The following is a 9,989-nucleotide window of genomic DNA, read 5'->3' as shown; positions in this document are numbered from 1 at the left end:
GCAATGGTGATGGAGGACATATGGCACAGCAGGGAAAGAAACAATTGAGCCATTCATAGTAAGAATACCTGTTGCCACAATGGGAGCTGAGAGATCATCAAAAGTTTTCAGAATGAAACTAATTTGAATGCTTGTATTTGTTTCTAATCTCTCCATTCCCCAATTTATTGTCCAGGCAAATACAAATGATTGTATGCTACTTCAATTTCTTCTTAACAGTTTGCCTTAGCCCATAGAGCATGGGAGCACCACAGTGTTCTCTCCCTCACCTGTGTTTGAGATGGAGCCTTCATCAGCCTGGGGTGCCAAGTCTATGATGAGCAGAATCTCCTTGTTGATAATCTCTGCTGGCAGTGTAGCATGAAAAAAATCAAAGTCACTGAGATTTGTGGTTGTTTTTTACTGCATCGTTACATGACCTACTGTTTTAGTTTCCTTGGCTGCTCAAGTAAATACTGTGAAATTGGTGAAGTTAAACAATGGGAAATTTTTTAAAAACTAACTTTATAAAAACAAACTAACAAACAAACAAAAACATTTCCAAACCAAGCAAAGGAATAGGAAAAACAAATATCCTGAAATAGCTTCATTGCTTTCACTATGTTCCTACCATACTACAAGAAAATTAATGAGCCATAGTCATTCCTGAGCATTCCCATATCATTAAGATTACCCTCAATATCTTATCTGTTCTAATTAGATTATCATTCCACCTGCACTAGCTGCTGTCTATCTCTAGGTCCCCTATACTATACAAGACAATTGCTTTACATTTTTCACAGAGTTCACATTAGTGGTAGCCTACAAAGTCTCTCCTGTATCTGCCTTATTTCACTCAACATTATGGGAAATTAATCACTTTTAGTGTGAGGCTGGGAAAGTCCAAATCAAGGCTTCATCAAGGCAATGCTTTCTCCCCCAAGACTGTGGCATTCTGGGGCAGGCTTCTGGGCATCCTCGGTCCTTAGCTTGTCATACAGCAAGGCACATGGCAGCATCTTCTGTTCTCTTCTATCTCTTCCAGATTCCATTGATGTTCAGCTTCTGGCTGCTCCCTCTGTGATTTTCTCTCTGTCTGAATTTTATTCTGCTTATAAGGAACTCCCATAATAGGACTAACACCCATCCTGATTGAGGTGGGCTACACCTTATCTGAAGTAACCTTATCAAAAAGTCCTACTTATAATGGGTTCACACCTATAGGAATGCATTAAATTTAAGAACATGTTTTTTAGGGGTACATACAGCTTCAAATAATCACACATATCCTGACTGAATACTTGATATACAAAGCCCTCCATCATGTTGCCCCTTTCTACTTTTTCAATTTCATACCTTAACATACTTTTCACACTTTGTTGCATATCCTTTTTAAACTGTCTGATTGTTGGCCTGTCTCCATTAGATTGTGAACTCGCTGCAGGGAAGCACTGAACCTCTTTATATCCATATCCACAGAATTTGTCAGAGAGGAGCCTTAAATAAATGTACTCTCATGTGGATAGATAAAATGAGTCTTTCAGGGCATTATGCAACTGTTGCTTACTTATGTCTGATTCCAATTTCATCAGTCATCCTTAAGCATAAATATTTTACTTTATTTTGTTTGTCTTGGTTTGTTTTTCAAAATTATACCTATAACTATTTGCTATCTAATTTTCAGACAACTTTCAGAGAATATTTTAATCTTTTTTCTTTGGAATTTTGACTTTTTTCCCTCACAGTTTAGTTTGGAAGGTTGATACAAGTTCATGTATTTGCCTACAAGAAACAATTTATAAATGAATGAAAACTCACACTACAATCCTCTTAAAATGGTTTTCTTTGTGTGGTTGTAATTTTAGTGTGGGTATATCTCTGGTTGATCATGGCACTATCAAAGCTACTGATCCACATTCTTTTTTTTTATCCATGTCCTCCAATAATCTTAAAACTACTTCCTATTCAATCTTGTTTAAAACCTTTTCTTCAAATAAATGTTTTTTGTTTTCCAAATAAATTACTTTCCCAAAGTAATTTGGGAAAAGAATAAAAATATATATGCAGGGTCCCCCTGAGGAGCCAGGGGAAAGTGGAAGGGTTGGACTTCCTCACCTGGATTGTTGCTGATGTTCTCACAAACGTTGAGGCCTGGTGGTTTGGTATGTGGAACCCTCTATCCTGTGGCTTGCCCTCATGGAACTCGTTACTCCAAAGGAGAGGCTAAAACTGCTTATAATTTTGCCTAAGGGTCTCCCTGAGGACTTGTTTGTTGCTCAGATGTGGCCTTCTCTCTTTAGCTAACCCAACTTGGCAGGTGAACTCACTGCTCTCCCCACTACGTGGGATCTGACTCCTCGGGGTGTCAATCTCCCTGGCAATGCAGGATATGACTCCTGAGGATAAGCCTGGACCTGATATTGTGGGACTGAGAACATCTTGACCAAAAGGGGAAAGTGAAATGAAACAAAACAAAGTTTCAATGGCTGAGAGAATCCAAATGGAGTTGAGAGGTCACTCTGGTGGGCAGTCTTATGCACTATATAGATAACCCTTTTTAGGTTTTAATGTATTGGAATAGCTAGAAGTAAATACCTGAAACTATCAAACTCTAACCCAGTAGCCTTGACTCTTTAACATGATTGTATAGCAATGTAGCTTACAAGGGGTGACAGTGTGATTGTGAGAACCTTGTGGATCACACTCCCTTTATCTAGTGTATAGATGGATGAGTAGAAAAATGGGGACAAAACCTAAATGAAAAATAGGGTGGGATGGGAGGATGATTTGGGTGTTCTTTTTTACTTTTATATTTTATTCTTATTTTTACTTTTTCTGGTATAAGGAAAATGTTCAAAAAGTAGATTGGGTGATGAATGCACAACTATGTGATGGTACTGTGAATAGTTGATTGTACACCATGCATGACATGTGAATATGTCTCAATAAAACCAAATTAAAAAAACAAAGGCATGTATAACTTAGTTTAGTTTGGAAGATTAATATCATTAATTTAATAGATTTAATAAATTTCAGTACCTTCCATTATTGACTTGGTACAGGTGTCCAGATTATTTTGGTGTATTCAACATCTGATGCTTGTCCTCCAGATTATACTCAGACTAACATTGTGAATACCCTAGTGTGGTGGTTTGAATCTATTATGTATGCCAGAAAAGTCATGTTCTTTTAATCCAATCTTGTGGGGGCATACTTATTGTGGGTGGGATCTTCTGATTTTGTTCTCTTCATGGAGATGTGACTCACCCAGTTGTGGGTGGGGCCCATTGATTAGATTCTTTCCATGGGGATGTGACCCTGCCATACAAGATGGGTCTTTATTAGTTTACTGGAGTCCTTAAGAGACCTGAGTCCTTAAGGGAGGGAGAGAGAGCTCAGAGCTGACACAGATTTGGATGCTTAAAGAGAAAACACCCAGAGACATTTTGGAGACAGCTGTTATACCTAGAACCAGAAGAGAAGCTAAGAGATGAAATCCAGAGTTTGCCCCAGAAAAGCTAAGAGAGGACCCCCAGATTCTTATAGAGAAACACCCTGGAGAAACAAGCAAGGATGCAGAGGAGCTGAGAGAGAGATGCTGAGACAGAAGCCCAGAGACGTTTTGGAGCAAGCAAAGGAAACCAGAAGCTAACCCAGGAAATGCCCAGCAGACTCTGACCATGTGCCTTTCCATGTGACAGAAGAACCCCAGATGCCATTGACCTTTCCTCAGAGAAGGTATCTACCTCTTGATGCCTTAATTTGGACATTTTCATGGTCTTAGAACTGTAAATTTGCAACTTAACAAACACCCTTTATAAATGCCAATCCATTTCTGGTATTTTGCATTCTAGAAGCTTTAGCAAACTGGAACACCTGGTCTTCTAACTCTGGACACCAGAATATTGATCACAATAGTTATTGATGGTTCACCTATACCTGATTTCTGTCTACAGTGAGATCAGAAGGAAATAGTGTGGGACTTTGAGAGCACAGCAAAATAAGATGGAGAATAATTGAGCTCAAGTTATAGAACTGTATAGAATAGATTATATGCAAATTAGCAAAAGCACAATCATACATAACAAATTATAATATGCTGTGAAATTCTGAAATACATGTTAAAATATTATGTACAATGTGACCTCGAACATATACACATACAAATGATCTAACATTTATTGAGTTTGAGTCAAATAGGCATTGTGCTAATGACTATATGGATGGGATCCCATATTGTTCTCACAAGGAGGAGACACGCTTGTCTTTGAAATGAAGAAACAGCTGTTCCTAGAAGCTTGAGGAGTTGCTTAATAAGTATCGAGCTAGAATTTAAGTCAAGCTATCTCCATCTTCAGATCTGATCTTGGCAAATTGCAGAGTGCTTCACAATCCATTGATTTTCCTCTGTGTTTTACTTATGTCCTCTGCTTGTAAGGCTTCCTTTTATCAATATTCTTATTGTCAGTTTCTGATCATGCATTTGTTCAAATTTATTTAAAATTCAGAGTCATCAATCTGGTATATCATCAAGGAGGCTTTCATTCTCTCTAATCCACTTGATAAAATGCTTGCTCTTGGCCTCTTGTTACAATGGGATGGCTTTGCTTTCTATTGTGTGTGAGCCTTTTGAGTTTCCTGTCACAGATATTCTGGTTGAGGGCTGCATTTTGTTGATACTATGGTGTTCAGGTTTTCTAACATTGCTGTTATGCAAAATACCAGAAATGGACTGGCTGTTATAAAGGGGGCATTTTTGAAGGTAAGCAAAAATGCAGGGCACAAACACAGTAATATGGGAGGCACAGGTGGAGAGAGCCTTCAACTCTCCTTCAGAGTTGTGAATTCTGTTGGAGCAAAGAATGAGGAAATAGGAGGTGTGATAATAGAATACATGAGCATACACATGAACCCATTACTGATGGCAACAAAAGTCCAAAGTTGTGAGTGTGCAGAAGAGTTTCAGCAGAGGGTAAAGATCACAGATGAAATGGCCAATGATGTTGAGGCCACAGAAGGGCAATCACAGCATGAAAAGGATTTGAATCAGGGAATAAAGAAATCCCTCATCCCAGGACCCAACCACCAAGAGGCACCACACCTACTGGTTCATTGCAATAATGTAGTGTAGGGGCCTGCAGATGGCCACACAGCAGTCATAGGCCATCACTGTGAGGAGGATGAAATCAGCCCCCCCCCCAAGGAAATGCATTGTAAAAACCTGAGTCATGCAACCCACAAAGGAGATAGTTTCTTTTCTGTGAGTAATTTAAATATCATTTTGGAGCCATGGTAGAAGAATAACCATCTAAGAAGGAGAAGAAAGACAGGACAAAAACATGGAGCAGCTCAGGGCTGGGCTGGTTGTGATAGTCACTACAATGAGTAGGTTGCCTGCCAGGGTGAGAAAGTAGATGAGTATAAACATAATAAACAAGAGTTTCTGCACATCTGGCTTCTATGTCAAGCCACTTAGGATCAATTCTGTCATGTTCACTCACTCAATGGGTCCATTTTGCTTTTAAAATAACAGATTTATCTGCAATTAGCCCAGGGATTTCAATGGTGTTAGATAAATTTAGAGCAAGAAAATAATACATGTCATGTTGTTTTCTGTAGGATTGATGGAAAATATGAGAAGATAAAGTGCAGACTTAAAGTTGGGCCATGTTTTTAGTGACATGTGGTACAATAGCCTTCTTCTACACACAGAGACACACATACACACACACCTACACACAGAAACAAATGGTTTTATGACTTTTGCCATGCCAGGCACTTTCCTGCACTCATACATGGTGAATCCCCTCCCTGTCACTGCTGTTATATATTTTTCCCATGGAAAACAGGTATAAAAAGAACCTACAACCAGGAATAGAGGCTGGCATTCATGAGAACCCATTCTCCTGTTTGTCTTCTATAGTGCCTTAGGCTGATCAGGCTAAGTTGCAAAGCTTGTTTTCTTGATATTTTAAACTTTTTTTCAGGGTGAATATAAAACATCAAGCAAGTATAATCTGAAATTAGGGATCATGGAGTCACAATTCAGAATCAAATGAACTGAGTGAATATTTTTGAAGCTGCAGTAAGATTCACCCTGGCAGTTAGATATGTGAACTTATGCTACATCAAAACAAAATTTTATACGAATATCATATATTCTTTATTGAATACCTCTGGATGAAGTTTATTATGAGTAGGTTAAAAAAGGCAGAATGATGCAATGCAATTTTCCCCAAATTTATTTGAATCTTCAGAATTCTCTATCTGGGGAGCTTCTATATATTTTGATTTTAGGGCCCTTTTGCAAGTCAAGCTCAATTTAATGATTATGAAACATTCTCTGAATCTGTTCAGAAAACAGATACATCTAACCAAGGAAAGAAAAGCACAACAGTTTATAAGATACGTGCTTTTTAGAAAAGACAGACAATTTTTGAATTCTGTTTTCATTGATTAGTGGCTCATAACGTGTGTATGGGTCTTAGTCTTTCTGAGCCTATTTTTAATATATAATATAGGAAAAATAACAAAAGCATTGAGGAATTTAAGTATATCATTATTATTTATGTCATAATTAGTAGCCTAAAACTAAAAAATATAGCATTCCACACACTTCAAATTATTGGTAAAAGAACAATGAAAAAAACACATCATATTTTCATCCTTGAAATATTTGATTTTATAAAATTAAGAGAGAAAATAAATGAACAGCGAGAGAAGATAAACAAAGTACTTAATTCAAGAAGTTAGAAAAACAACCAATTAATACTAGGAAAAATGTTTGAATTAATTATATATAGAACAGACAGAAAAATATTGGATGACAAATAAATTCAAAAGCATATGGGGTTTAAAAAATACTAATAAAACTGATTAACACTGATAAATTCAATATGAAGTAAGTATAGTTAATTCTCCAAAAGACCTTAATTCAAAAAATACTTAATATAATATTAGCAATAGTTCAGGGAGGATAATAAAAGATTTCCAGTAACTGATAGGCATTTTTCAAAAAGAAGTTAAGACTTCCTTTCATGCCAATTGTCAAAAAAGAAATAAAGTAAAAAAAGAATTGTTAGTATTGAAATGTTAAACTAACTCATAAATCTTTTCAAAAACAAAGAAACCCAAAAGGGATAAATACGTTTCTGATTTCTAGGTCTAGAAGAACATGTTAAGGAAAACAAGAAGTGGCATAAAGAGCAAAAGTTATGGGTTCTCCCAGCTCAGCAGGTGAACTCACTGCCCTCCCCCCTTAAGTGGGACCTGACTCCCAGGGGTGTAAATCTCCTTGGTAATGCAGGATATGATTTAAAGAACTGGGAATAACAAACTATGCTAAAGCAGAGTAATTAGGGACTGCAAGTCCCATGAACTCAGCAACAAATGTAAGTGGAACTGGAGGAGCAGGTCTCTGAAGTCAGCTCTTTTAAGTCTTTTCTTTATAGAAACCCTGCACTAAGACTGGAGACAGCTCCTTTGGTCACTCAGGGTCTGAATACAAAGGGATTGGAAATTTGAACAAAACAGCATCTGTAATCTGTGGTTGGTTATATTTATGTGGTGTTCTAGGCTCAGGAATCCCAAGGGTCTATCATTATTATTATTTTCATGTATGATTAAAAGTAATAGTTATAAGGCTATTTCTCAAAATACAAGGAGTTAGGGATGCTCTGTACTTTTAGTCCCCAGAGGGTTAGGATTAGTAGCTTCAGCCAAGCTGGCAGCCAAATGAGTTTATCCCATCCTCCCCTGTGGCTGTGGTATCTGTGACCAGGGAGGGCGGGCAGAGAGACTTTTGAGGCAGGTTGAAAGCATCTTATTTTTGTGGTCTGGAAGTGATCCTGGAGTCTGGGATGTAGAGTGCAGATTAATGTAGTCATGGGAGAATGGGTACAAGAGCTTATCAGGGCATATTAAACAATCCTGTTTATCTGAGTTATAGGGAAGATTGAACAGAGAAATGTGAAAACATCTGGGCCATTAATTTCTGCTATTCTACTATTGATGCCTTCAGGATAGACACAAGCAGGTGAGAGAAACTGCTGTCTGATATTAAAATCCTGAGATGAACAAAAGAAGAGCTTTGGGTTAAAATAAACCGCAGCTCCTAGGACTGGCTCTTCTACTTACTAATGTGTGAACTTGGGCAAGTTTCTCAGCTTTCTTATGGCTCATTTCCCACATCTGTTCAAGGGAGATGGGAAGGAACCTATGTCATAAGACTGTTGTGGGCTTTATGAGATAGTTCATGCCATGCTTAAAATGGCATCTGACATAGAGAAAACTTGTGGTTGTCTCTTTTCATCTTCTGAATAGAAAAAGAGGGCTAATGCTGTAATGGCACCCAGGTTCTGGCAAAAATGTTCTCAACTCACATGGATAGCTTGTCTTCATTTCTCCTGTGGATTGTAGGATTGTGTGCAAAAGGATCAAAGAAAGGTCAAGTTTAGAAACATTCAGTAATGTTTCACAAGTAACTGTAATTCTGAAATCTTTCCAGGTGTGTTTGATCTCTGCGGTCGCAGTTGATTTGTCGGGGGGGGAGTGGCGGCCGGTTGCTAAATCCTAGGCTCTCAGGATTGCTTGGAGGGTACCGGTGGCGGGGGCTCTTTCCCGGAGGCGAGGGCGAGGCGGGGGACTTGGCCAGGTCCCCGGCGGGGTGGCGTGCAAAGTATGGAGGGCGGCGAGAAAGGAACAGGCGGGACACGGTTCTTTTAGGGTGAAGAAAACCAAGAGAGAGAGTTTATTAGGGGAGAGTACAAGCTTATATTGGGCGTTTAGAGGGCAGGGTAGCTGTAGAGGTTAAAGGCTTGGATTGGTTCTGAGAGGGCGAGGAGGTTGATTGAAAAGGGGCGAGAGTTGCTCCGGTAACGGTGTCTGGCAACAATGTATGCGCACTGGTGGTAATGGGAGTTGCACTGGCAACCAGGAGTGTCCGGGCAAGATAAGGGGGTGGGGAAAAGGCGGTTCCCTCCGGCAAGCCTCCCCTAACAGTGGTATTTTGGGTGAGGAAATGGGGCCTGCCTCCGGCCTCACTTTCCCAGGCCCGGGGGGCTGCGGAGGGCGCTGTCGCCCGTGCCCACCACCCTCCCCAGGGGCTGATCAGGTCCCCCAGCCCAGGCCCGCCAAGTTGAAGCACGTAATCAGTGTCCCGCAGATCTCCCCACTAAAATATCTAACAGTGAAGTTGAGATTCCCAGAAAAGATTGTAGGGGATAAAGGAAATGTGAGTATTATTAGGACAAATATGTAATGAGCACTTTTATATATCAGTCAATTTCCTAAGTGTGGCATCTCATCTGAACTCCATATAATCCCCATGATGAAACTACTAGTAATTCCATTTAATATAAAAGCAAATTTGACCATGGTCAAAATTAATAATTAGTAATTTATTATCAGATTTAAGTTCAGAGTGATCTGACTTCTAATCCTGAGCTCTAATCATGATGTTATTGTAGCTCATCAGAAACTGGTGCTGTGGTGTGTGTTACCCACAGGATGTGATGGGAAAGGAAGGGGATTCATATCAGGTCTGGATTGTTTAGGAGCTTTGGTTCTACCCCCAGGGGCAGGTGGGGTTTACCCCACAGATAGAGCCCATGTTCAGCAGCTGAACAGGAAAGAGGATGGAGTTAAGTGAACATCTCCTAACTTCCTCCTGACTATCTTTGTTACCTATCCTGGCACCTGCCTAAGCACAACCTTGGCATGTTAGATGTTGGAATTTCTTGATGGCTGCAGGGTGAAAGGGAAGTCTAAGCAGGTGATAAGATTTATGAACAGGGACATCCACTATATGAATGGGCCATGCTAGCATCCTAGATGAAATATACCTAAAGTATATGAATCTGAATATGACTCCCAATCTTTTCACTTACAAGTAATATGACCTCATGAATCTCAATTAACTTACTAGGGCCAGATAAATGGCCTTGGGAGAGAAATAAAAGATTGCATATGATAACTTCAAGTTAGTCCATTTTTTTTAGAGTAAGCAGGTA

The sequence above is a fragment of the Choloepus didactylus genome, chromosome 14 (genome assembly GCF_015220235.1).
Source record: "Choloepus didactylus isolate mChoDid1 chromosome 14, mChoDid1.pri, whole genome shotgun sequence".
Taxonomy (NCBI): Eukaryota; Metazoa; Chordata; class Mammalia; order Pilosa; family Megalonychidae; genus Choloepus; species Choloepus didactylus.
Note: the sequence above shows the minus strand (reverse complement) of the source record.